At 39.0% G+C, this 26981-nt stretch overlaps 1 long non-coding RNA gene across 1 annotated transcript in view; it reads left to right on the forward strand.

Annotated features, from left to right (window-relative positions):
• Nucleotides 1-1708: 1708 nt before the first annotated feature.
• Nucleotides 1709-26981, forward strand: part of LOC126020563 (uncharacterized) — a 97881-nt gene continuing 72608 nt past the window's right edge. Inside the window, exon 1 of the long non-coding RNA XR_007499607.1 lies at nt 1709-2108. This is a non-coding gene — a long non-coding RNA (uncharacterized LOC126020563). The remainder of the gene's footprint in view (nt 2109-26981) is intronic.

Genomic DNA, 26981 nt, shown 5'->3' on the forward strand with positions numbered 1-26981 from the left:
GATTGAACTCTCCATTCTGTCCTTTTCTCTGTTCTTTTACTTATAAATAAACCTCATTTATATTATATTTATATTATAAATAAACCTCATTTAGGGGGATGGTGATCATTGAAATAACTGATTACTTCTGTTGAGGTGATCAGAAACAATCTGTTATTCTTTCCACATATCTTTCTCTGGGCAAAACACTAACATGGCTGACTTCTCTTACTCCCTTACTCTGTTGTCACCCTCTCCTCTAATACAAATTCTTTCACAGCTAATTTGAAAAGGGCATTATGGTGTTTGAACCGCCATTAGCTGTGCTCAGGGCTATGAGCTGAGCATAAAGCTTGACTTTATGGTCTAACATTGCTTTGTACAGTGCTGGGGGTCAGTAGCACCAGGCTAGCACTTTTATTGATACTTCTCTAGCACCCCAGTCAATTGTAAGTCCCCCCCCATTTAGTAATACTTGTAAAGATTAGTTAGTAGATATGGGTTGTGTGTGGATAAATCATTGTAGAACAATGTCTAGTACAACACACACTACTATTTGGACTGAGAATTCCAGAGATAATTCCCCTCTTCTCACTGCTCTTTGCTCCCATCTCCAGGCCGTTGATCTGATATGATCAAGTTGTACTTCCCCCAAACTCCTGCCTTTCAGGGTCCCCCAGTTTTTAGTGAAGAAAGGGGAGCATTCCAACTTTGCTGTGCAGGGAATCACAGCCAGTATTGTGTGCCTTGTACCATACTTGTCTCGACAGGTGCTCAGCACTGAATACAAAAATAAAGTTTCCCATGCAATTGACAAAAGTTCTGCTTCAGATGCTGATGGACTTTGAGGGGCAGGAATGGGGTGTTTTGGGGCTGCCCTGCTGGCTCTCAATTAAAAACATGATGGGGGCGAAAAAGCATTTTACCTTCCTGTCCAGAGGTGACAAATCTGATTCTGCATTGTTTCATACAATCCTCATGGGGGTGTGTCACACATTCATGGTGTGAGAGGCTCCCCACATGCATTTCTGGGTTGCTCAGAAAGCTTTATAACTGCTTGATCCCTGAGCCCACCCAGAAATTCTTAAGAAGTACTGATTTAGGCTTCAGGGTGCTACTTGGGCCCTAAAGGACTCCCAGGTTATCTTTAAACTACAGCTAAGACAGATAACATTGTCTCCTCAATCCCAGTTCTGGTGAGCTAGAACCTGGGTTCAATTGGGTTTTGTGGGTTTGCTCAGCCACCCTTTGGGGTATCTTAAAGGAGCATTTTGGAAGGAACAATACACAGGAGCCAAGTTCAATGAAGTGCTCCCAGGTTCTGTTTAACATCCAGCCAAGGAAGACCACCACAGTGCTCTCAATCTCAGTCTTTCTGGTGAGTTGGAACCTGGGTTCAATTTTTGTGGGTTTGCTCAGCCACCCCCTTGGGGTATCTTAGAGAAGCATTTTTTGGAAGGAAGGGACAATAAACAGGAGCCAAGTTCAATGACAGCACACTTGCCGTTAACCCTGGAGGCAGAAGACTTCCTTGGACCTCCCTCCTCTAGTGTCTAGTGCCCAGGGTGCCCTGGGGACCCCTCCCTGCCCAAGCCCCGCCCACTGGCACCTCTCCCCACCCAGTCCCGCCTCTCTCCGTGACGTGCCGCAGCCTGCCGCGATCATGCGCACTCGCCCCGCGCGCCTGCTCTGCGGGCGCTGCTGTTGCTGCGGCGCATCGGCCGCCACTTGTCATTCTCTGCCCGCTGCGCAGGGCGAGCGCTCGCTGCACGCGGGCGATGCCCAGGCCGCCTGGGTAGGCGATCGAGGGGCTCGGTGAGTCCCAGGGGGCTCGGCTGGAACTCCCTGCGTGTCCTGATTGAGTCCCGATTCCCCGGGAGCAGGAGCCACGCAGCCCCAGGAGCTCCCGGTTGCAGCTTCTTGTAACCGCCGCCGGGCGGTGCGCCTGGCAGGTTTGGTGGTGCCCAGCGCCGGGCACTTGGTTGGCAGAACCCAGGCAGTGGTGCAAAGCAGATTGTCCTCTTTGCACCGCCACCAGCTCAGTGCCAGACCAGAAAGGCCCTTGGCGAGCTGGCAAGCTGGCAAGCAAGCGCTGGATGCCTGCAAGACTCCCTGGCATTTGTGCCCGGGTAAGTTGATGGGAGTTTCTGAACTTGGTGGGTGGTTTATTTTCTTTCTTTCTTTCTTTCTTTCTTTCTTTCTTTCTTTCTTTCTTTCTTTCTTTCTTTCTTTCTTTCTTTCTTTCTTTCTTTCTTTCTTTCTTTCTTTCTTTCTTTCTTTCTTCTTTCTTTCTTCTTCTTTCTTTCTTTCTTTCTTTCTTTCTTTCTCTTTCTTTCTTTCTTTCTCTTCTCTTCTCTTTCTTTCTTCTTTTTCTATCTTTCTTCCTCTTTCTTTCTTTTTTCTTTTTTCTTTTTTCTTTCTTTCTTTCTTTCTTTCTTTCTTTCTTTCTTTCTTTCTTTCTTTCTTTCTTTCTTTCTTTCTTTCTTTCTTTTTCTTTTTTCCGTTTGCTTTTAGTAGCTTGATGTGGTTGCAAGCTAGGGTTGGCACCTCTCAGTCGCATTGCAATACTGTTGGGGGAGGTTTACTACCAGGAGAAGTGAGCACTGGGAGAAGAAGAAGAAGCTCTCTGCAGTCCTGAGCATGGCTGGGCTAGCTCCAGTCCCCTGGGAATCCAAGGGATGCAAAAAGGTCCAGGGTAGTTGGTCTTATCTAAGGGCATGCATTCATTTCTCTTGCATCTCTTCATGCATTCTCAATCTCTTAACTCCTTGGCAGTGAAAGGGGGCAGACTGGGTTTTCTCATCATTGCTCCCCAGCTGAATACCTCCGGCCACATCATTGGCATCCCTGGAGATGATGCCAGGAAAGGAAAGGTCTTTCCCTGGGCTCTGGGCTGACTGCACATCCCACTGTGACTTTGTCAGCCACAGAAGTAAGTTATCAGTGCTGCCTTTATGGAAGATCTTGAACGGGGAATGGTAGCTTAGATATCAATGTAGTGGTTTTTGCTATAAGGGAATACATGGGCAGCTGCGGTGAGTTCTTCTACTTTAAGGAATGTGGGTAGACGCTTTAGACGCTGCTGCCGTGGCTTCATCCTTGCCCATCCTGAACCTCTTATATAAAACCTCTGGAGGGCAACTCTGCAGCGGCTGCAGCTGTGCTTTTCCATTTGTTTAAGGTCTACCTCGTGAACAGTACTTAATGAAAGTGCTGACATGATATAGCAGCTTGTGGCCAGGGACTGAGTGTACGCTGCAAAGTATAGTGTCTTCTCCTAATAGGGAGCAGCAAGGAAAAAAAAAAAAACCCTAGTTGGGTTTTTTTTTTTCCTTCCAAGACTAGCTCCAGGAATTAGACACATAAATCATGTTTTAAAATAGCCTGCATTGTGCAGAGAGCTTGCAGAGGACCCCTTTCCGACACATCCCCTTTGTTTTAGGGAAAAAAAAAGTGGAAATTGTTCGTGCCAGACAATTGTTGAGTCTGAAAGTTAAGTGGACTGATGGGCTTAAAGATCTTAATCAACAAAAAACATGATCTGTAGATCGCTACTTTGCCTTCCTTTGATGGAGAGAATTTTTTAGCCTTTTCATCTATGCCCTAGAGATTTTTTTTTCAAGCTGAGCATAGATTATCAATGAGGTTTAATATCTGAGTTGGTTCTATTTGTGAAAGGCATGCTTTGAAATACAGGCTGGCGCTGCTTTACTGTTAACAATGGTGCATATTAAAAATAAAACTATTTAATTATTTAATATAAAATTGATCAATTCATACCTTTTATAAGATATTAAATTACCCATATATTTAATTTGACTGGATAATAATTGATCATTCTACCTGTCCTTTGATCTATCATTAATGTCTAAGACTTAGATTGTTATTCGAGAGAGATACATAGACTTATGATATTCCAGCGTATAGACCAAGTTGTACTAGATATTGGCACTTCATTAAAAAACATAGCTTTCTTTTATAAATGGTATTCTGAGGAAATGCACAATGTAACTTCAAAAGTCTAGAGTCAAGTCAATATTATTGAGATTGGTGAGCAGATTCATTGCTCAACTCTAGAAGAGGCTACATCCAAATATGGTTGCTCAGCTCGGTTTCTCCCCAATTACTTGGCTGCTTTGTGATTATGAGGACAGAGAAGGGAACCAGGCTGCCAATTCTGGTGCTGTCTGTTCGACTGTGTGTGGGCAAGTTACCTAAACTCTGTAAGTGATGGAAAGAACAATAGCTCCTCACTCTTTGGATTGGGGTCAGCAATCAAAGCTGTTTACCTGATATCTGGCAGATCGAAAAGTTCTCATTGTTACCCACAAATATCCCTGGATTTACTGAGTATTGAATGATTGCTGGCGCAGTGAGCAGAGAAGTCATAGGTACATCAGGCGTTGGATAGAAACTTGTGCTGTATACCAGCTCTGTATTCAGATTTCAGTTATTGTTTGACTTACTTCTCCCTCAGTTTTCACTGGGGAAGGTAGTAGCTTCCTCTCTACTTGGGAGATACGGATGCTGAAGCTCAAGGCATTCTAATGGTAAACATTGGAATTGAGAAACTAGAGTGATAATTCAGCTGGTACGCCACTTGCCTTGTATGCAGCCAACACAGGTTTCATCCTTGGCACCCATTTAGTTCCTGAGTCACACCAGGAATGCTCCCTGAGGGCAAAACTACTGTGAGGTGTGGCCCCAAAAAACAAACAAAAAAATTGAAGTTGAGATGATCTGTTTCAAACCCTCTTCATCTCCACTCTTGCTCAACTTATAATGTGTTTATTCTATCCTATCTAGTTTCCTTTAATTCTCATAATAACATTATTAAATAGGTGCATTATTATCTTCAATTTACAGATGAGGGTATTTAAGTTAATTACTCAAGTGTGCAAAGTTTTTTTTTAATAACACTATAGTCCTCCTTGACCTGGAGCTCTTCCTATATAATTGGCTTACCTGAGCCCACGAGCCCTAGCTTATGAAGTGAGTCTCTTCTTCCATTTGAGTGGATTCTGGTTGATGTTTATTTCCCCATCCACATAGTTAAGAAAGTTGGTGTGATGTTTACATTAAAGAATGGGGTGCTCCCTGGATTGTTTCCTACATGCAGACATAGCTGCAGCAAGCACATGCAGTCTGGTAACCCTTTCAAGCAGCACTAATAGGGACCTGGGAGACAGTATATTAGGTAAGGGACTTGCCTTGCACTCAGTCAACCCAATTTTGAGCTCTGGCACTGGATATGGTCCTAAGCATTGCCAGGAGTGATCCCTTAACACTAAGCAAGGACTAATCCCTGAGTACAACCATATGCAGGCCCCCAAAATCTAAACAGACAAAACAAACCACCACCACCATCACCACCACCACCACCACCACCACCACCACCACCACCACCACCACCACCAAAAACCCAAGCAGCAATAGTAGATTCAGAAACCACATTACCTGAATGTAAACTCCTTCCAGAGTGCGGGGAATAATAGAATAAAAGGCCTTGTATGTTTTTGCCTCATGTAATTTGGCTTATATATTTCGAACTAGAAATAAATTTGACTTAGCTTGAAATAAGTAGGAGTTAGTTTCGGTTGTCATGAGAAGTGGTTAGAGGTGCCCTATGTAAGCGTTGATTGATTTTTAGCATATTCATTACATTTCTCACTGGATGTTTGAAAGTTGGGAATTGTTGTGAAGTAGTTGTGGTTGTTGTGTGGCTTTCTTAGTGTATTTATCACCCAGGTGCTACAGAGTGTATAGATCTTCGGTAAATAATTCCTGGGTATTTTCTAGATACTAAAATCAGGTTGCTGTATTGGGTACTTACTCAGGCAATAGACTCTTGCCAACTGATTTAATTGTTTGGTTTTGTAGCTAATGTAAACTCTCACTGCTTAGCTAAAGTAGACTATCACTGAAATGCTCTTTCAGGCAGACGCACCAAATTGACTTACTTCTTTTCGAAATTGGAATTCTCAGGCTAAAGACAAGTACAGAGATTAGGATGCAGGCTTTTCATGCAGCCAACCCCAGCACCACGTGAATTACCTCCATGCTGTCCAACCTTGTTCACATAGGGCAATGCAGACTGTGGCCCTGGAGAATTCTGAGCACTGCCAAGGTGTCCAGGGTAATACGTGAGCTCTATATTCTTGGACCTTTGAATTTTAGGGAGTGGCCCCTGAGTCATTGAGCACATCTTGAGAGCCCTCCCCACAAATTAGAACTCTGTTCAGCTGAGTATACTAATGACAGTTATCTATACAGCATTGTATATTTGAAAGTTAAAAGAGAAGATTTTGGGGGGGTTAAGGGAGGGAGGGCCTCTGAAGCAGTGCTCAGGGAACCCAAGGATACTCCATAGAGTTCAGGCAAGGGCCCAATGGTACCAAACTGCTTGGCCACCGCATTTCTGGAAATTACCAAGACTTGAGAGAGCTCCAAGAACATACCTAGCAGTGTTGGGGTTCAGATGGGTTTCAGCTCATATAACGTGTGTAACCCTGACCACTAAGCATCTCCTTGGGCCCAAAAGAGAAGTCCTTAAATTTTTTTCATAGCACACAAAATACTTTGTGACTATGCATGGTGTGTGGCAATTCCTAGGTGTATTCTGACCAGCTTGCAATATATGCTTATAGCAATTTATTATGTCACATATCTGAAACAATATTGCTTCTATTTACCAAGAACCTTCCCCACTCCAGTTTCTCACAATACTGCAGGTCCAGCATGCCAATGAGTGTTTAGGCCATCCACCAAGCTTCTCTATCTCTCTCTAATTTAATTCCATTTTAATTCTTATTTTTTAAACAAGATTTTTCCTTTTATGGAAAGGCATCAGAAGATGCCTCAAAGGGCAGGAATCTGTGCCATGATGGTTCCCAACTCTGAAGGATATGATTATTAAGCAAGCTCACATCTCTGGACAGATTATTCAGTCCTCCTGCCTAGGTTGGCCAAGTATTGTTAGGCATGTCCCTGGGACTTTTGAACCCTCTTAAGTTTTCTACACCCTCAACACAGATATTCTCTTTTACTCAATCAAATTCTGCTTTGTTTTGGGTCAGTTTAAATTTCATGTTTATTTGAGCTTGGTCCATGTTAACCTTTGATCTGGGAGTTACATATATTGTTCCTTTTTTTTTTTTTAAGAAAGAAAACATAGATCACTATTACTGTTTGTTCAGTACCTGTAATATTTCACAGATGAGTTCACTACTTACTACCTTCTGCATCAAATGAATTCCATATTTATTATTCAGGCAAAAATATTAAGACCAAGCAGAAACAAAGGAAAAAGAACCAATTCTGTGTGTATGTTATGTATATATTTATATATATTTATTGATTGATTATGCTTAATTGATTGACTTCCCTGTGGTCACTTTTAAATTTCCAAGTAACTTTCTGCTAACCTTAGGCTTTTTCTTGCTGTTTACATAGACAAAACATGGCACCCTAATTTTCATTTGGTCATGAGTGAATGAAGATCATTTATTCTCTCATGTTATATCTGCTCTTTTGATCCTTTTTTGAAGCCACTCCCAGAGGTGCTCTCTGATTCTGCACTCAAAGGTCATTCCCAGTGGTGCTTGGGGGGACATATTGATGCTGGGGATTGAACCTAGGTTGTTTGCAAGCAAGGCAAATGCCCTACCTGCTGTGCTATTGCTCTGGCCTATATATCTGTTCTTTTGAATGATCTTCACTTTTGTCTAAAGAATTGGAGACTGTTTATATCTCTAGTGCTCTTGCCTTAGGCAAATGTGAGGCTGCACAGGTTTCTGATTATAAAAGCAAGCAACTCCTGCACAGTGCTAGAGTCACTCATGACTGCGTTTTAGAAGTCTGGGATGGGAATTTGGAGGAAGAGAATTCTGAATAGGAGTTAACCTGCCCTGTTTTTAGTCCTTCTTGATTATGCCCTCTGGAAAAGTCTTGGAATAAATATCTAACTTAGAGCATTGACCATATGTTATGTAGCATGCTCAAAACATAACACATGCTATCAACTTTCATTCTCACAATGAATTTATGTAGAAGTTACTTTGTCCTTTTGGACAGATGTAGAAACTGAGAACTAGAATGTGAGAATATGTCCAACATCACACTTATGACTGTGGGTTAAAGGGCTCAGGCCTATCCAGTGAGGTCTAACTCCTGACTGAGTTGCAGCCAGCTTTGACAGGTCAGCTGTATTGTGAATATGTTTTGAAATCTACTTTTCACATTTAACCTACTATATTTCTCTTGGTCCCTGAGACTATGAAGAACTGGTGGAGAGGCCAGAGAATGGCCATGCCTACACAGATAATATCTTCTCCCCTTCTTTGCGGGAGCTTCAACGAGAAAACCACATGTTGGCATTATGAAATAGGAAGCATCAAGTCACAACTTACTGTAGGCCACAGTATAGTGGCATGCTAACTTTATCTTGTTTGGGTTCATATGCTTGCATCATTCTCATTAAGGAAAGGAGAAGTGTAAAGACCAGAGACTTTTCATAGGTGATTGAAAAAAAAAAAAAAACATGAGTTAAATGAAACAAGTAGCAATAAAGCCGAGAGCCACAGCAATTTTATATCAACAAGTTTTATATCAATAATGCCATGGTTTGTAAATTTAGTGAGTGCTTATCTAGTTGTTTCAGCTGGAACATTGCATCACATCTTCTATATCTGATATATAGCCTCGCTAATTCCAGTCCAAATACAGAGAACAAAGACCAACATTGAATCCAATTTGTTATTTATTCAAAGCTTTTTGCTGACACCATTTCTTCTATGCCCCTTGATTTCACACCAGAACCATCATTTGTTTAAAAAAAATTTCATATCATTTGAGTTTTTGAGTTACTATTTTTTGATGTTATAATAGTTTGGCATCTATTATATTATATCTGAGCCATTTCTACGTCTTGTTGCCTAAATTGTATAATTTTACAAACTCTGGGGCATTATAGCATATGAAAAATCCATATGCTATAAAATATAAAATATAGAATATTGCTAGGAACTGGGAAATTGAACTATCTTGGGTCTTTGATTAAAATACAGAGCACTTGTACTGTGTAGATAATAGAATAAATAAGGTGCTTGCTTTCTACATAGTCAACTTGGGCTCTATCCTTGGCACCACATAAAGTTTCCTGACCCCCCACCACGAGTGATCTTTGAGCACAGAGCCAGGTGTAAGCCCTGTGCACAGCTTGGAGTGATGCAAAACCAAAAAACAAAACAAAACAAAACAAAGCCAGAACATTCGATAACTTATAAATCTTATGTAGTTGACAAATTTTAAAAAACTTCTTTTAAAGTTAGTCGTTTTGTTTATTTTTGGTGCTGGGGCTCCAGCTCGGAGGGGGGGAGTCTCTATGTAAGACATGCCTCCTATTACTGAAATATATTTTTTCAAATACATTTTTTTAACTGAGGAATCAAAAAAAAATTTTTTTTGTTTTGTTTTTTTTGGTCACACCTGGCGGCACTCAGGAGTTTCTCCTGGCTCTGCACTCAGAAGTCGTTCCTGTCAGGCACAGGGGACCATATGGGATGCTAGGATTCAAACCGGGGTCCGTCCTGTGTTGGCTATGTGCAAGGCAAACGCCTTACCGCTGTGCTATCACTCTGGCCCTTGGAAGCAAACTTTTTAAATTGAGAATCAGCAGTATTGTATTTTTCTCCCATTTCACCATTTCATGGGATCTAGTCCTGGTGGTCCATATTATAGATTTATTTGCAAGTAAGTATTTTCAGTTGGCTTTCTAAAAGTTGCAAAGGTGTGACTAAATCAGTGTTGCTTTTATCAATCATTTTAGTGTTTAGTGAGCCAAAGGATTGCACATGCAACTTTTCTGAGAATTTATAATCTAGGGAATGACAGATGATCAGGAACATGCTAGAACATCTGGTTTTTTGTGATTCACTCAGTCATCAGTGTTAATGTTTCCACTCACTTTGGCCCTTCTTCTCACATTGTTCTTATTTATCAATCATTCCTATCATAATTGAACATGTGAAAGTTATTAAATTGAAAAATTTTGCTGTTGAAATTAGACAGTTTATGTTGAAAATCAGAGGCAATATGGTGAGAGATAGTACAGCAGGTATGGTGTTTGCCTTTCTTGTTACTAAACTTGATTCCTGGCATCACATAAGGTCCTCTGAACACTGCTAGGAATTTTCCTAAGCACAGAACCAAGAATAAGCTATGTGCATAGTTGGATGTGGACCAAAAGCAGCAACAGCAAAAAATTATATGCCAAAAAATAATTATAAAGCATTGTAACACAATGACTTTGATAACTTTAGAAATATGCTAATCTGGGATTAGGGTTTAGTACAGTTGTTTGGTCCTGGTATCCCCAGCAACAAATGACTTCCTTAGTACGTTTAGATATAACTTAGAACCCCCAAAGTACTGGTGTCACCTTGAAGACCTCTGGTTATCAAAGATGGGATGGTCCTGGTGGTCCCGGGCACTGCATTTGAGCAACTCTATATCTTTGTGTTGCTTCAATTATTGAATATTGACATGAGTGGCTCCAAGCTCCCAAGCTACATTGAGCACTTAAGAATCACAACCAGAATCACTTTTTAAAAATTATTTTGTCTGACATCTTCTGAGGACTTTAGAGAACATCTTACACACATAATCAGTCACTAGCAGCTTGGCAGTGATGGATTGGGATTTAGTTGAAAGAATATACATTCATAGACATATATACATTAGATATATATTAGTGGAATACCAAGCATGCTAGACAATGTAATCTTTCATTGCTTTAGGATTCCTTTCATTGCTTCAAGAATCTCAGATTAAATTAAAACTCTGTAGTTAATACTAGTAAAAAAAAATAAAAGAAATCTCAGGCTTACATGGGACAGCAAACCGAGTAGTAGTTGTTATTAATGCTTTACAGGGGTTAGCAGCATTTTTTGTTTGTTTTAGTTTTTGGGCCACACCCAGTGATGCTCAGGGGTTGCTCCTGGCTATAGTTCAGAAATAGCCCCTGGCTTGGGGGACCATATGGGATGCTGGGGATTGAACCCAGGTTCATCCTGGGCCAGCATGTGCAAGGCAAATACCCTACTGCTGCGCTATCACTCCAGCCCCAGTTAGCAGCATTTGACTTTAAGGAACACCTGACTTCAAGTTCATCATCACTATTTAGAATTATGTCTGAGATGCCAGAGAGATAGTACAGAGATAATACAGGGGTTTTTTTTTTCCCCACATGCTTGACCTTTATTCCTCTGATGCCCAATAATGGTCCTCAAACATTGCCTGGTCAACCTTGGTGATCTCTGAGAGCTGCAGGGGTATCAGGGGTAATCTAAAGCACCTCAAGGCCAGATCAAAACCTCATTTTCAGGCCTCCTTATTAAACCACCAACCACTTAAGAAGCCTCTTTACCTGTCCAAAAAGTAGTCGGGCTGTATTTGAACTCAGAAGAGGGAGTTAGAGGGGACCATGTAGCCAAAGATGAGAATAACCTAGTAGAAAATATTCTGAACAGAGGGATCAAGTTATAAAATACAAGGGTTCCAAAGAGTGTAGTGTTGATGAGTTGCTCCATATGTGTAATTAGGGCCAATGGAGGATAAAGAATGAGATTGGAGCCTGGAGAGAAAACCAGAATAATTTAGAGTCATATTTGATTTATAAGAGAAGTCTTGTGAAGCTGTGGAATCTTAGTGTAGATTAAGAGTCTGGTCAGATGGAGGAGAGAAGAAAATCAGGGAGGAGTTGTATAACTTTAGACTGTGGTATGAAGAGTTGTTTGGACACAAGTGTCATTGGACATGATAGTGAATATAAAGGATCTTGTAAATTGGCAGAAACATTTGTGGGTTTATGTAACATGAAGTGTCAGACATCCAGAACCTAAAGTTCAATCGAGAGATCTAAAAGCTGTCATTCTTGGGTATAAGACAAGGCTAGACAGAAAGGTTTGTGAATGTTGAGTGCCTTTGAAATAATGGTTGTGATCTGCCTGAGAGAATGTGGAGAATTAAAAAAAAAAAGAAGAAGAAGAACGAAGGTGAAGGTAGCAGAGGAAAAGGAGATGGAACGGTTAGATTAAGGGAGGGAAGTTTTTGACAAGCGCTTAGTGGCAGAAGCCAGAGGCAAAGCAGAATGAGCTGTCTGATTGAATAGAAACCAGGCAAAATGAAGAATAAAAGAGAAGAACATCAGCAAGTAAAGGGACAGGCCTGATGTTAATCGGCTTGTCCTACCCAGATAGATGGTGACAATTTCTCATCTAGCTTCTAGTTCTTATCAACAAATTTTAAGATAAACTGAAAGAGGGTGGGTTGGTGTGGGTATAAGGGAAAGAAAGAAGAAAATCATGAATAAAGCATGATGCAGCATCTCAAATCAGACTGCTCATAGAATTGAACTGTCATTTCTTGTTTTTCTTTTCCATTCATTTTTCTTCATGGTTGACAGCAGGACATGACACTTGGGAGAGTGGAGAGAATGAAAGAATCATTTTCTCGACGAATTTCTCTGTAACAAGCCTGTCTCCCTTGTTACCATGGGCAAGTATACCAGAAAGTGATAAACGTGTCCGATGCAATAGTTTAAAAAGTTGCAGACCTTTTACTTTTATTATCTTAAAAGTCTAAAAAAATGTATCAAAATTATGAGAATTATAAATTGGATTCTAAAGGTTAGAAAATCTTCTCCTCTCCCCCAATTCACACTTTTTACTTTATCAAAAAATTAAAAATCACAATTATTTTAAAAACGTAATATTTTAAATTTTGTATTCAATAAACTAAAGTTGTCTATTGGTGATGAAATGGAAATGTCTTTTGTATTACTCTCAGTGTTTGTGTATGAGAAGCTTTCTGTGTGTATATGTAAATGTGAAAAAAATATATATTTGCATATGAAATACAATCAGCTAAATTAAGTTTAAAGTACAGACTTTCCTCGATAATCCTGAATTCTCCAAATACATTAAATGATGACTTGTTTTTATCTTATCAAAGCATCTATTTAATTATACATTCTACACTGAACTTTTAAGGTATCTGTCTTCTTCAAATAGTGCAAAATGATGCAGGATAAATCTAAAAGGTTTACTTTAGCAAAGCAACTTGTACTTCGGCTACTTTTATTCTAGAAGTACAATTTCCTAAATTTTCTTTCTTTTTTTTAATGTTACAAGACAACCAAATACTTTTTATTTTGCCTTTCTTTTTAGTGGAGTGTTTTAAAACATTAAATATTAGTTTGGTTATTTTTTATATAACTTTACATTATTTACTTTTTATCTAACATGGTTTTGTCAACCTAAATGTAATATGAAACTCACATAAAATTAAGTCTTTATTTAAAGAAATAACACCATTATTTATAAAATCAATATATCTTGAGTAAGTGCAAAGTTTTTAACCTCCAGATATTAGATGTTGGCATATTTGTATAAAAAATGCAAACACAAATGTGATTTAGACAGCAGATTCCCTGTGCTAAGGCTACAATAGCATTGATTTCAGAATAAATATTTGTTATTTTGTAATAAAAATAAAGATGATGAAATTAAGATTATGATTTCCTAAATTTTTTATTAAAACACAGCTATTAGTAAAATATAGAAATCTTACAATTAGGAACTTCACATGGAATTTTTTATAGTTGTTTGAGAACATTGTTTTCAAAGCAACACTGTTCAACATTCCTTTTTATAAAATTTCATATACACAAAAAATGTCTGTGAGCCTTGTTAAATGGGACTTTTAAGATGAGAGCAATTTCTACCAAGCAGCAAAACGCTGGTGCCAGTGCTTATCCTTAAATCTCAATTTCAAGCTTCATGGCGCCAATTTAACATTTTAATTTCACTAGGAGAAGATAAGTTTAGTGCTGGTGAATTTGTGACATATGGTGGGTAGTTATTTGGTTGTTGATTTAAAAAATAACAATACAGTTATAAATATTTTAAAGGTTTGTAAAAATGTTAAGCAGCTTAGTTATAGTAATTATTATTTCACATGACATATACCATAATATTCTTGTTTAGTGCAGGTAGGAAATTACAATATAAGCACATAAAAATAAAAAGAACAGCATAAAATAATATTGTATTGACATATGATTGTTACATATTCCAAATTTATAATAATATAGTGGAAAACTAAAACGAGGTAAACAAAAAGTAATTGAGTGATTGTATACCTCTTTTACACCAACTGTATCAAATTCAAAAGTTACAATACAAGATTTAATATTACGAAATGACCTGGCTCTACTATATTTTTACTCAGTACAAAGATGGATAGTTAATTCATTATCTATTTATTCATTTTATTAAACAATAATTATGAAAGTACCTCTCTGTCTCCGTTTAGTTTACCCAAACATTTTTATTTTAGTATATAAGCAACTTAGTTGAACATGTCTAAATTCGTGACCTCATTTGGATACCATAATTATTTGTACAGTGAGGGCTTGATTAGATAGAGAATTTTTGCTATTTTTTACATTCTACTTCTTAGTGGATTCATGAATTAAATACTTAATAGTTTAGTCCCCTAAACCTGCTTATATTTATCAAGAGACACAACAATACATATTTTACATATAAATTAAAAACTTTTCAAATGTAAGAACTGTCCCATAAGTAGCTACTGTAGCTTTTCTTATATGTAATAGATGTTTAAACATAGAAGTGGCTGAAAACTATAATGCTATCTTTGTTGTCATAGTCGGTATTGAGGCTAGATGCAAATTTCTTTGTTTTCCAAGTAAAAAAAATTGAGATGTACTGAAGTAAAAATAAATTTTAATCAGTAGTTAGGCAAATTAGGTAGACTTAGGGACACTTTGCTTTTAGTATTTAATCTGTACTTTGACCTCATTGTACATCTTAACAGTGTACGACTTTAACATTAGCTTGAAATGTTCCCTGTCTCCAAAGTAGAATTTAAACTAAATTTTTTATTAAAGACTAAATATTCCCATCTTGTGTATTCATTATAAAAATTCAGTATGGATAACAACTTTTCTGGCTTTTTGCTAAAACATATGGAAGAGGACAGCTAAATTGTATGGTTGTTGAAGAAAACAAAACATGACTTGTTCTTACACTTAATTTAATGGTTTCTGCCACCGTAATCCTTAACCTTTTTACCAGCTGAGTGATTTGCTAATAGCTACATGCCGGGGCCTGAATTATTATAGATTGTTCCCTTTAATAAATATTCAATAGCATTTTCAAAATTGTTCTCCTAGATACAATTCATAATAAACAGCCCAGTGCTGGCAGTGAACATGCTTCTTTCATACTGTTTAATAACCTCAAGGCATTTGGCATTTGGACCTTTCTCTTACATATTTTCACAGCTTCCCATATCCTGACAACTGTCTGCTTTAGATTAGAATAAGCTCTTTACATCTCTGCAGTTATGAAGAGAATAAAAAGAATTCACCCCTCTTCCTCTACCCAGAATATGGCATAACCTGTGGTCAGAGAATCATCACTCGCTAGTCATATGCTTGTCTTTCTTGATTTTTTTTTCTTACCCACTTCAGGAAGTGATAACAGGAAAGGCGTGGAAATGTGAATGCCACCAATTTGGCTTGATCTGTCTTAAGCTCTGTGGTTAGAGAGACGGTTCTTAAGCAGGAATGGCATTTTATTTTTCCACCCACTTCCCAATTCACATTTGATAAGTCTCAAGACAATTGTCTCAAAACAATTGAAACATTTGATGAGAGAGATACTGCTAGCCTGGATCAAAGCCTGTTATGCCACTGAGTTGAATGCTGGTTTTTTAGTCTCCAAAGCACAAAATTGCCCTCTGTAAGGAAGAATCTTTTGGCCCAAGATATCAATAAAATATATCATTATAAAAATGAAAATCCTAATCTAGAAGCATGTCTGCTTGATTTTATATAAGCAAAATAGATAAGGATGTGTTAGACCAGAGGCACTCCAACTTACTTGGCCTACTGGCCCCTTTTCAGAAAAAAATTTAAAAAATTTAATTTTCCCTGGGAACCTATTTTTTAAGTGAACAAAGGGAAGCACTCCCATTTGAACCTAAGACTACCACTGCCCCAGATCATTTCAGCTCTTTTCAAGAAAGAATGTAATATTGCCAGTTTTTTTGAAATATTCGATGATTATGGCAAAGAAATCATTGTAGTTGCTATAGTCATTTACTTTAATATAGTATAGTCTTCAATAAATCTTACCAGGTCCTGAAAATCCAACGAAGGATTTTGTTTATTTAATAACCTATTTCCAGTCATTAGGAGATGGGTAACAAACCCCTACTATTAGATACAATGAATGCTTCATTTAAGAAGCTTATATCTAAAATAGAAATGTTTTACATTTAATTAGATAAACATAGGTAAATCATATGGAAGGAATCATGTTTCCTATCTATATATATTCATGCATGGCTACATTTTCTTATTAATCAACATATCTCATATATTGCCTTTCTCTAATCCCATATCAACTACAATTAAGTTGAAGCATCACAAAAACAGGTGTTGACATACAAGTTGTTTAGAAATTTAGGCCAGCTGGAAAGATAATACAGTGAATAGGGCACTTGGCTTGCTCCTGGCTAACCTGGGTTTATCACCAGCACTGCCAGAGTAATTTCTTAGTGCTGAATCAAGAATAACCCTAAGTCTCATGGGTGTGCCCCTAACTCCAAGAAAAAAATATAAGGGTATATGTTTTAACAGTATTGGAGTAAGCATTTATATAATTCACTAACTTTTAGAATGATAAAATTATCTTCACAATCTGGTTTTAGAACTTTTCTGTTATCCCAAAAAAGATTCCTTGTGCTTGATAATGGCCATCTAGTTTTCCCATTATCAATCCAGGCAACGAGCTGCCTATTTGTCTCCTTCCCTTTCCCATCACATCATCTCTCTGCATTGATCTGCCTATTTACCAATATCTAGACACTTCATTAAAGATATTAATTTTACTGATAAAAAGTCAATTGATACCACTTTAGTGGGGAGGAGAATGGGAGGCACACTCCCCTCTGAGTTCAGGGCTTACTCTTAATTTTGTGCTCAGGAATCACTTCAGATGCTCTTGGTGTGCTGGGGATGATATAGGGTACTGGGTATCAAAATCTGGATTGTCTTCATGTAAAATAAATGCGCTATTCACTATACTTTTTGATATCTGCTTGATACTTTTTGAAGAACAGCATCCTCTGGTGTGTGTGCATGCTTTTTTTTTTCTTTTTTAGTATTATTTGTGCCACGTGCATACAGCTTAGTTATCAAGACTCACAAATTAAGAGCCAAAGCCAGACATAGTGCAGAGGATAGAGCTTTTTACTTAACCCTTGACTGACCTAATTTAATCCTGTTTTAATCCCTGGTACTTTATCTGTATCTTGAGGACCATCCGGGGTCATTCTTGAGCACAGAGCAAGAATAGCCCCTGAGCACCACAGAGTGGGATCCCAAAACAAAACAAGAGGTTCACAAATTAAATGAAATATGTGGAAAAGAGGTATTGCATAAGCACATGTGTTACATTAAAAAGTACATACATTTTTGTTATCTTAGATCTGTTTTCTTTCCCTGTGACTGACTCTATTTCTCAAAATAACAATAGTATTGAAAAGTGGAGGGCAATAAATAAATGCCTGAATGAATGGGAAGCTACAGAGGACAGAGGTCAGAAAATTCACAGCCTGGGAATTTGTGGTCAAAAGTCCCTGAGCTGGTCCCTTTGAAACCCAATTTTTTTCAGAATTTAGCTTTTAGAAAGGTAATACAGTTTGTGTACTGTGTGTTATGTGATACTCTTATGGGATTCAGGGAACAGTAATTTCTGTTGTAAAGCATTGATTATAGACATTGCATTGGGCAGTGAAAGATCAGGTAACTTTTTGTCAGTACAGGCCAATTTGGGGAGAAGATTCAGTTGCTAGCAAAGTTAGAAAGAAATTCTTCATAAGAGGCCAGAGTAATAGCATAGCAGTAAGGCATTTGCTTTGCATGTGGCCAACATAAGATGGACCCCTGTTCGAAACCTCAAATCCCATGTGGTCCCCCAAGACTGCCAGTACTAACTTCTGAGTGCAGAGCCGGGAGTAACTCCTGAGCACTGGTGGGTGTGACCAAAAAACAAAATAAACAAAAAAATTTAAAAGAAAGGAAGGAAGGAAGGAAGGAAGGAAGGAGGGAAGGAAGGAAGGAAGGAAGGGAGAAGGGAGGGAGAGAGGGAGGGAGGAAGAAGGGAGGGAGGGAGGGAGAACGGAAGGAAAGAAAGAAGGAAGGAAGGAAGAACAAAAGAAAGAAAGAAAGAAAGAAAGAAAGAAAGAAAGAAAGAAAGAAAGAAAGAAAGAAAGAAAGAAAGAAGAAAGAGAGAAAGAAAAAAAAAGAAAGAAAGAAAGAAGGAAAGAGAGAAGAGAAAGAAAGACAGCAAGAGAGAAAAAGAAAGAAACAAAGAAAGAAAGAAAGAAAGAAAGAAAGAAAGAAAGAAAGAAAGAAAGAAAGAAAGAAGAAAGAAAGAAAGAAAGAAAGAAGAAAGAAAGAAAGAAAGAAAGAAAGAAAGAAAGAAAGAGAGAGAGAAAGAAAAAAGAAAGAAAGAAAGAAAGAAAGAAAGAAGAAAGAAGAAAGAAAGAAAAAGAAAGAAAGAAAGAAAGAAAGAAGAAAGAAAGAAAGAAAGAAAGAAGAAAGAAAGAAAGAAAGAAAGAAAGAAAGAAAGAAAGAAAGAAAGAAAGAAAAAAGAAAGAAAGAAAGAAAGAAAGAAACTCTTCATAAAATTGTTTCAATTGTGTGGCCAAGATTTATGAATCTGTCCAACATTTCTATCCCAGGATATTACCTTGCAAGTATTTGTTCTATCCTCTTTCTATCTCCCATTATCCCATTCCCTGCGCCATATAAGGCTTCATGCAATTTAGCCATGGGTGTACTTGTCTTTCTTTCACATCATTAACTTCCCATCAGACTTGACTAAATGCCAAGTTAGCTGTGCAGTTTGGTGGATGAAGGCCAGGAATGGATGTAGAATGGCCAGCCAGAGCTACATTCTCTTGTGGTTTGTGGTTTTGCTTTCTTTTTTGGTCTGGATCATAGCCATGTTCATTTATTATTGCTCCTGAGACCCAAAAGATGAAGATAGTATTTTATAAGGTCAAAAAGATTTACTTGGAGAAAAATATGAAGATAATAAGAGCGATTGTTCCCAGACTCATGGTTGGTCATTTTTGTTCCCTTGCCAAATCTTGGCACTGGGCAGTTGTAGGAAGAGTTTAAAAACCAAGGAAGACAGTGTACTTGAGTAAATGATCTTGATATAAAGATAGAACTGGGCAGTTGTAGGAAGAGTTTAAAAACCAAGGAAGACAATGTACTTGAGTAAAAGATCTTGATATAAAGATAGAATTCAGGCGTCAGGACAATAATATAGTAGGTGGTCTATTTACCTTTCACAAAGCTGACCCAGATTTGATCCCCAGCACCTTTTATGGTTCCTTGAGCCCCACTAGGAGTGGTCTCTGAGCACAGAACCAGGAATAAGCTCTGAGCGCCACTGTGTACGCATATCCTCCTGCCAAAAAATAAAAAAGAATTATGTGGCCAGAACAATAGTACAGTGGATAGGGTGTTTGCCTTGCATGCAGCCGACCGGGTTCAACTACTGGCATCCACATGGTTCTACGAGTCTTCCAAGAGTAATTTCTGAGTACAGAGGTAGGAGTGACTCCTGAGCACTGCCAGGCATGACCCAAAAACAAAAACAAAAAAGAGAAAATTACAAATAAGTTATAGATTTAAATATCGAGTTTACAATTCAGAAATAGAATAGAGCAGATATTTCTGGATTAGTTAAAATTGTTAAAATTCCTGCATCATTATCTTTCATAATTTTTCTAATGTATCTAGCAAGCTTTATTTTTTAACCATCTTTTTCATGACTTAGTTCATGTCCAGATTTCACCTATAGTTCTAGGGAAATTATAATTGCAGCCCAATGAACTTTAATTGGTTTTCCATGGCACTTTGTTATAACCATTACCTATCAGGCATGTGGATGAACATTTTTGCTTATTTGGGGGTTTTCCGAATTCAACAGAGGACAGGGTTACTCCTGTCTCTGTGCTCAGTGATCATTCCTGGTGGTTCTTGAAAGACCATATGCAGAACTGGAGATAAAAATCTAAGGGGACCACATGGAAGGAAAGAACCTTATTTGCTATATCTCTCCCTAGCCCAGAATTAATATTTTACTCTATTTGTAAAAAAACCGCTTTTGTGCCATAGAATGTGTGCATTAAGATGACTTATTAGACAGATCACAATACAGATAGTGAGTCTCGATTTCTCTGAATTAGAGGAAAGATCAAAAAGTAGGGCTGTACAATCTTCAGCGAAGATCTCTATAAGGGTCTTCCAAGAGTTTTGCATTTGAAGAATCAAAAACATATGTAGGGAGTAATACATTCTTGAAGAGTAATGTGAATGTAATGTCAAGTGAGGTGATGATATGGATGTTTTGATGAGTACTCAGGAAAATGCTCTGGGTTTTGCTATTGTTACCTATTTTAAAAATTATTACATTTTTACTGTGATCCCAGATATCTGAAGGTGAACCATCAATAGGAAGAGATGTTGAATTCTTACCTTTATCATTCTCTGGACTGCATTCTTGGGTGTCTTACTTTACACCCACCTGTTAGTTTCTTTAGAAGTCTTATCATCTTGCACAAGTCTCGTTTTTCTCATTTACCCACTTTAATGTGCTAAACTGGTCCTGCCTTGGGTTTGCACCTGTTTCTCTTACCAAGCATCTTCCTGAGTTTGCAGACATTTCTGCTTGTTACCACATTTCCTGTTGTTAAAAAGCTGACAGCCCACATGGACGCCCTCCTTGTGTCTTTTTGCAGCCTTCCTCATTTTCTAGGTCACACACAGCCCTCAAGTGAGGTTGTCACTACTGGGCAGATTTTGCGATTCTACTCATGTTTGTATCTTTCCTTTTTTCCCCCTTAGTTCATGTAAAGGCTGTGATTTTTCCATGTTGGTGCCCATGAACATTACCTGGGAGTGTCAGATATTTGGTATTTTTTAAATATTTTTAAATGTGCATTTCTCCTAAGTAGAGCTCAGGAGGCCTGGGGCCCTTTCCAGAATTTCTTACCCAACTTTGCCAACAGTTCAATATGAGGGTCCAAAGATGCAGTGATTTGGGGGCCTTCCAGTACTGTGAGACCTGAGTCACCCCAGTTGTGCTTGGGGAACCTTCTACCCAGGAGATAAAACAGATCTAACAACCTTTTGGTTGTCTGGTGTTCATTTGGAGTGGGTACTCTACCCTTGTACTATCTCTCCAGCCTCCAGATGGGGAGTTTTAAAGCCTCTTGATGCCCAGGTTTTGTGTCTAGTAGTTCTAATTACTGTGTCCTGGAAACAGGGTTGGGGATTGTGACCCTGGTGTTCTGAAGAGTCCCCAGGTGATAGAGACAGCATGATAGCCACCAGTTTTAGTACTCCCTTGCCTCTTCTTTTTATTTATTTATTTTTTTTTGTTTTTGGGCCACACCCATTTGACACTCAGGGGTTACTTCTCGCTATGCGCTCAGAAATCGCCCCTGGCTTGGGGGGACCATATGGGACGCCGGAGGATCGAACCGCTGTCCGTCCTATGCTAGCGCTTGCAAGGCAGACACCTTACCTCTAGCGCCACCTTCCCGGCCCCTCCCTTGCCTCTTCTTAACAGGTTGTTAATAATGCCATATCAAGTGGGAGCCCCTGCTGGGAACCACCAGTGCCAGTCTGTGTAAATTTGAGGTTCCATTCAGGGCAATGGGTTTGGGTGAGTGGGACGTAGGCCTGTCCATTTGTTGTGGTTTTCACCACACAAGCACACTCCTCTTCTTATCAGTAACCTTTTGACAGCCATATGTCTGCGGCAGGCTGGAGACCATATGGACTGAAGTCTCTATTCATCTACTTCTGAGGCTGGTCGCTGGGGGCCTGGCTTTCCTTTCATAACTTGGGCCCCATGCCTTGCAGCCAACCATTTCCATGTTTCTGTTTTGTAACTCTGAAAACTCAAGCCAGCACTCTCTTTCCTTATCAGCTGCTCATTCACTTTCTGGAAAAATAGCCAAAGATGCATTTGAGGTGCCAAAGTAGAGATTTTTTTCCCTCACATGAGAAAGATGGGTGACTTGTGCATGCAACATGATTTTTTTGAACTTGGAGGAGAATAGGAGGCATTTCTAAAATCAAAACTGCCATCTAGTCAGTTTCCTTTGATTCCTCAGGGACCTGTGGGACTCTAATCTTTTCTGATCCAGGGAAGAATCTATATTCAGAAGGGGGTGCATTCGGCTTGTCTCCCTCATCTTTGCATTTTCTGTTCCCAAGATGGACTGCGTTGGTCCTGTTTCCAAAGTGGCTGAGCATAATCATACAGAGAGAAAGACTTCTAATCCCATCTACTCAACTGCTTTATGCTGAAGGAAATTTCATTTCCAAAACAAAATTTTAATCAGTAAGTGGGACATTTCTAAGTGAGGTGATTTGGATAGTCATAATACAACGCACAGCTATTTTTAATGACGTGACTTTTACGGAAAATCAAGAACCGTCATCTAATATGTCAGATGAAGAAGTGCTTCCTTTTGCAAACTACTCTGAAATTCTGGAAATGATCTAAGCATCAGCTTTCTTTAATGAGGGAGGGATCAGTTTATAGAAATTATACTTCTGTCACATTTTCTCATGAGCAGCAGAATATAAAAAAGGATGGGAGTCAAGAGCCCCTTGGGCCATGGTACATGCATGCAGAGACCCAGGATCATATCTGGTACTGCTAGGCTTCTCAAGTGACACTGGGAATGACCTCCGCGTACTTGTGAGAATAGCCTGTGAACATCAGCAGATGGATGTATCCCTCTTCCAAACAAACAAAGCAAGATGAACTCGGGCCAGAATCAAAGCCAGAGCCAAAAACAATGGGGCTCCTGCTAGAGCTCAAATACTGAAACCCTAGAGTACCTGCCTGGGGAGAGAGAGAGCATGCTGACTGCATGCAACTATGTTGGGCTCCATTTTCAGCCCTTCTCTCCTGGCCTCTGTCCAGATCCAACCTCTCAGTCTGGCAAGGAAAGTAGACTGAAATTATTTTTTAAAGTATTTGGGGTAAAAAAAAAGCATTGTTTTGTAGGGACAAAGAACGGGACATGATGCTTTCTTAGCACCCACGAAACTGATGTATGAAATCTCTAGACCAATCTTAGAGAGATGTTGCCTAGAACTGTGTTGTTGCCAAGATGTCCCACTGTGTCCTCATCTGGACATAGGGAGAGTAATGTTTTGGTTATAAATAAGGACAAAGGCATGAACATCTGGCCTAGGGTTACACTGCTGGAGCTCTTGATGGCTGGCAAAGCAATCTGTCCCTTTCGAAGATAGTCTTGCCTGCATGTAAAGGGAGAAAGCAAAAGAGGGAGGCGGTCCTCCATATTAGAAAAAGCCTTCAGGAACCGGATGTATCTTATCACTAAACAAGATCTGCCTCTCAGTTTAGGATGCAGTATATCCCCTCTGGCGATAAAAATCCAAAATGCTCATATTTTTATTGCTTTTCTTTTCTGCAAGGGGAAAGTTACATTGTGTACTTAAGAGGCCGATGGGGCAAATCTATATTGCAAAGAAGAGGTATTTTATCTAGCTGTGTTTTTCTGCCGTTTTTTTTTTCCATAAAAGAAGTTAAGAGGGCGAAGGGGGTTGTATATTTCTAAAACCACCCATAGTCCTAGAAACCCAACCATTAAGCTTCACAGAGAATCTTCCTGCTTTCAGTTGTCATGAATCATTTATTTCTTAAGTGGCTCTTGAAGTAAGAGTTGTGAAAATGATGTTGAAGAGGTGGAGGGGGGTTGCAGAGTGAAAAGCACGCTGATAATTAGAAATCTTGTTTAAAGGCTGCCTTGAAAATACATTTACTTAAATAAATTACCTCTTACCCCCACATGAAAGGAAGACGAAGAAGCTCTAGGCCAGTTTTCTTTGGTTGGTATAGGATCGAATGCATTTATCTGGAAGATTTAATTTCATAATGGAACTGGGATTGGCCTGAATTTCAGTAAGCCATGGCTATATTATGCTTGGGCTCCCACTGGATATATTTGCTAGGACTTCCATAATATAATAGCCCAAATTGGGTGAAGCAACAGAAATGAATGACTGACTTTTTGGTTTGGAGTCTGGCCACCACCTGTCAGTCAGGTTTCTGTGAGACTTCTCTCCTTGGATTGCTTGCTGCTTCTAGTTATCTCCACACTACCATCCTCTGTGCAAGCCAACCCCTGAATTCTCTCTTTGCGTCCCAGTCTTCATATAGTGACACTTCTCATGTTGGATTTCAACAACCCTAAATGACCTTTTTATTTTTTAATTTGGGATTATTGTCTCAGGGTTTACTCTTCATTCTGCTTGGGAGTCACTCCTTTCAGTATTGGAAACCATATGCTGTGTGGTGGAATTGAACCAAGAGCTGGCCCAGCACCAGGGAAATGCCTTTCCTCCTGTGCTATATCTGTCCCCCAAGGAACTTCATTTTAACTTAATATATCTTTAAAGGTCCTCTGTTTAAATAAAATCCTATTCTGAGATTCAAGGTTAGGGATTCAACAGGTGAGTTTTAGGGAAGCATGATTCTTTTTTAATTTCTTAAAAATTTTAGGCCACACCCAGATGATCTCTGCTTACTCTGGCTCTGTGCTCAGAGAGTATTTGGTATGCCAGTGATCAAACTAAACCAGGATTAGCCATGTGCCAGAAAAATGCCCTGCCTGCTGTACTGTTTCTCTAGCCCCAAAGGAAGCAGAATTTTGTCTAAATCTGCTCCTCAATTTTCAGGAAATACTTGGAGAGAAAGAGCACGTGACTTCTCACAGATCCCTTTCTCAGAGGTGCTGTGTCTGAGTATCCAGCCTTTTTTTCTTTATTTGTTTGTTTGTTTTGTTTTTGGGCCACATCCGGTGACACTCAGGGGTTACTCCTGGCTGTGTGCTCAGAAATCATTCCTGGCTTGAGGGACCATAAGGGATGTCGGGGATCGAATCTAGGCCCATCCTGAATAAGCCATATGCAAGGTAAATGTCCTACCTCTATGCTATCATTCCAGCCCCTCCCAGCCATTTTCTTTTTTTTTTTTTTTTTTTTTTTTCTTCTTCCTTCCTTCCTTCCTTCCTTCCTTCTTTCTTTCTTTCTCTCTCTTTCTTTCTTTCTTTCTTTCTTTCTTTCTCTTTCTTTCTTTCTTTCTTTTTTCTTTCTCTCTTTCTCTTTCTTTCTCTCTTTCTCTCTCTTTCTCTCTTTCTCTCTCTTTCTTTCTTTCTCTCTTTCTTTCTTTCTTTCTTTCTTTCTTTCTTTTTTTTTTTTTTTTAATTTTTTTTTTATTTAAACACCTTGATTACATACATGATTGTGTTTGGGTTTCAGTCATAAAAGGAACACCACCCATCACCAGTGCAACATTCCCATCACCCAAGTCCCAAATCACCCTCCTCCCCACCCAACCCCCGCCTGTACCCTAAACAGGCTCTACATTTCCCTCATACATTCTCAATATTAGGACAGTTCAAAATGTAGTTATTTCTCTAACTAAACTCATCACGCTTTGTGGTGAGCTTCCTGAGGTGAGCTGGAACTTCCAGCTCTTTTCTCTTTTGTGTCTGAAAATTATTATTACAAGGGTGTCTTTCATTTTTCTTAAAACCCATAGATGAGTGAGACCATTCTGCGTTTTTCTCTCTCTCTCTGACTTATTTCACTCAGCATAATAGATTCCATGTACATCCATGTATAGGAAAATTTCATGACTTCATCTCTCCTGACAGCTGCATAATATTCCATTGTGTATATGTACCAAAGTTTCTTTAGCCATTCATCTGTTGAAGGGCATCTTGGTTGTTTCCAGAGTCTTGCTATGGTAAATAGAGCTGCAATGAATATAGGTGTAAGGAAGGGGTTTTTGTATTGTATTTTTGTGTTCCTAGGGTATATTCCTAGGAGTGGTATAGCTGGATCGTATGGGAGCTCGATTTCCAGTTTTTGGAGGAATCTCCATATCGCTTTCCATAAAGGTTGAACTAGACAGCATTCCCACACCAGCAGTGGATAAGAGTTCCTTTCTCTCCACATCCCCGCCAACACTGTTTATTCTCATTCTTTGTGATGTGTGCCATTCTCTGGGGTGTGAGGTGGTATCTCATCGTTGTTTTGATTTGCATCTCCCTGATGATTAGTGATGTGGAACATTTTTTCATGTGTCTTTTGGCCATGCGTATTTCTTCTTTGTCAAAGTGTCTGTTCATTTCTTCTCCCCATTTTTTGATGGGGTTAGATGTTTTTTTCTTGTAAAGTTCTGTCAGTGCCTTGTATATTTTGGAGATTAGCCCCTTATCTGATGGGTATTGGGTGAATAGTTTCTCCCACTCAGTGGGGGGCTCTTGTATCCTGGGCACTATTTCCTTTGAGGTGCAGAAGCTTCTCAGCTTAATATATTCCCATCTGTTAATCTCTGCTTTCACTTGCTTGGAGAGTGCAGTTTCCTCCTTGAAGATGCCTGTAATGTCCTGGAGTGTTTTGCCTATGTGCTGTTCTATATATCTTATGGTTTTGGGGCTGATATCGAGGTCTTTAATCCATTTGGATTTTACCTTTGTACATGATGTTAGCTGGGGGTCTAAGTTTAATTTTTTGCAAGTGGCTATCCAATTGTGCCAACACCACTTGTTGAAGAGGCTTTCCCTGCTCCATTTAGGATTTCCTGCTCCTTTATCAAAAATTAGATGGTTGTATCTCTGGGGAACATTTTCTGAGTATTCAAGCCTATTCCACTGATCTGAGGACCTATCCTTATTCCAATACCATGCTGTTTTGATAACTGTTGCTTTGTAGTACAGTTTAAAGTTGGGAAAAGTAATTCCTCCCATATTCTTTTTTCCCAATGATTGCTTTAGCT

This window comes from Suncus etruscus, chromosome 10 (genome assembly GCF_024139225.1).
Source record: "Suncus etruscus isolate mSunEtr1 chromosome 10, mSunEtr1.pri.cur, whole genome shotgun sequence".
Taxonomy (NCBI): Eukaryota; Metazoa; Chordata; class Mammalia; order Eulipotyphla; family Soricidae; genus Suncus; species Suncus etruscus.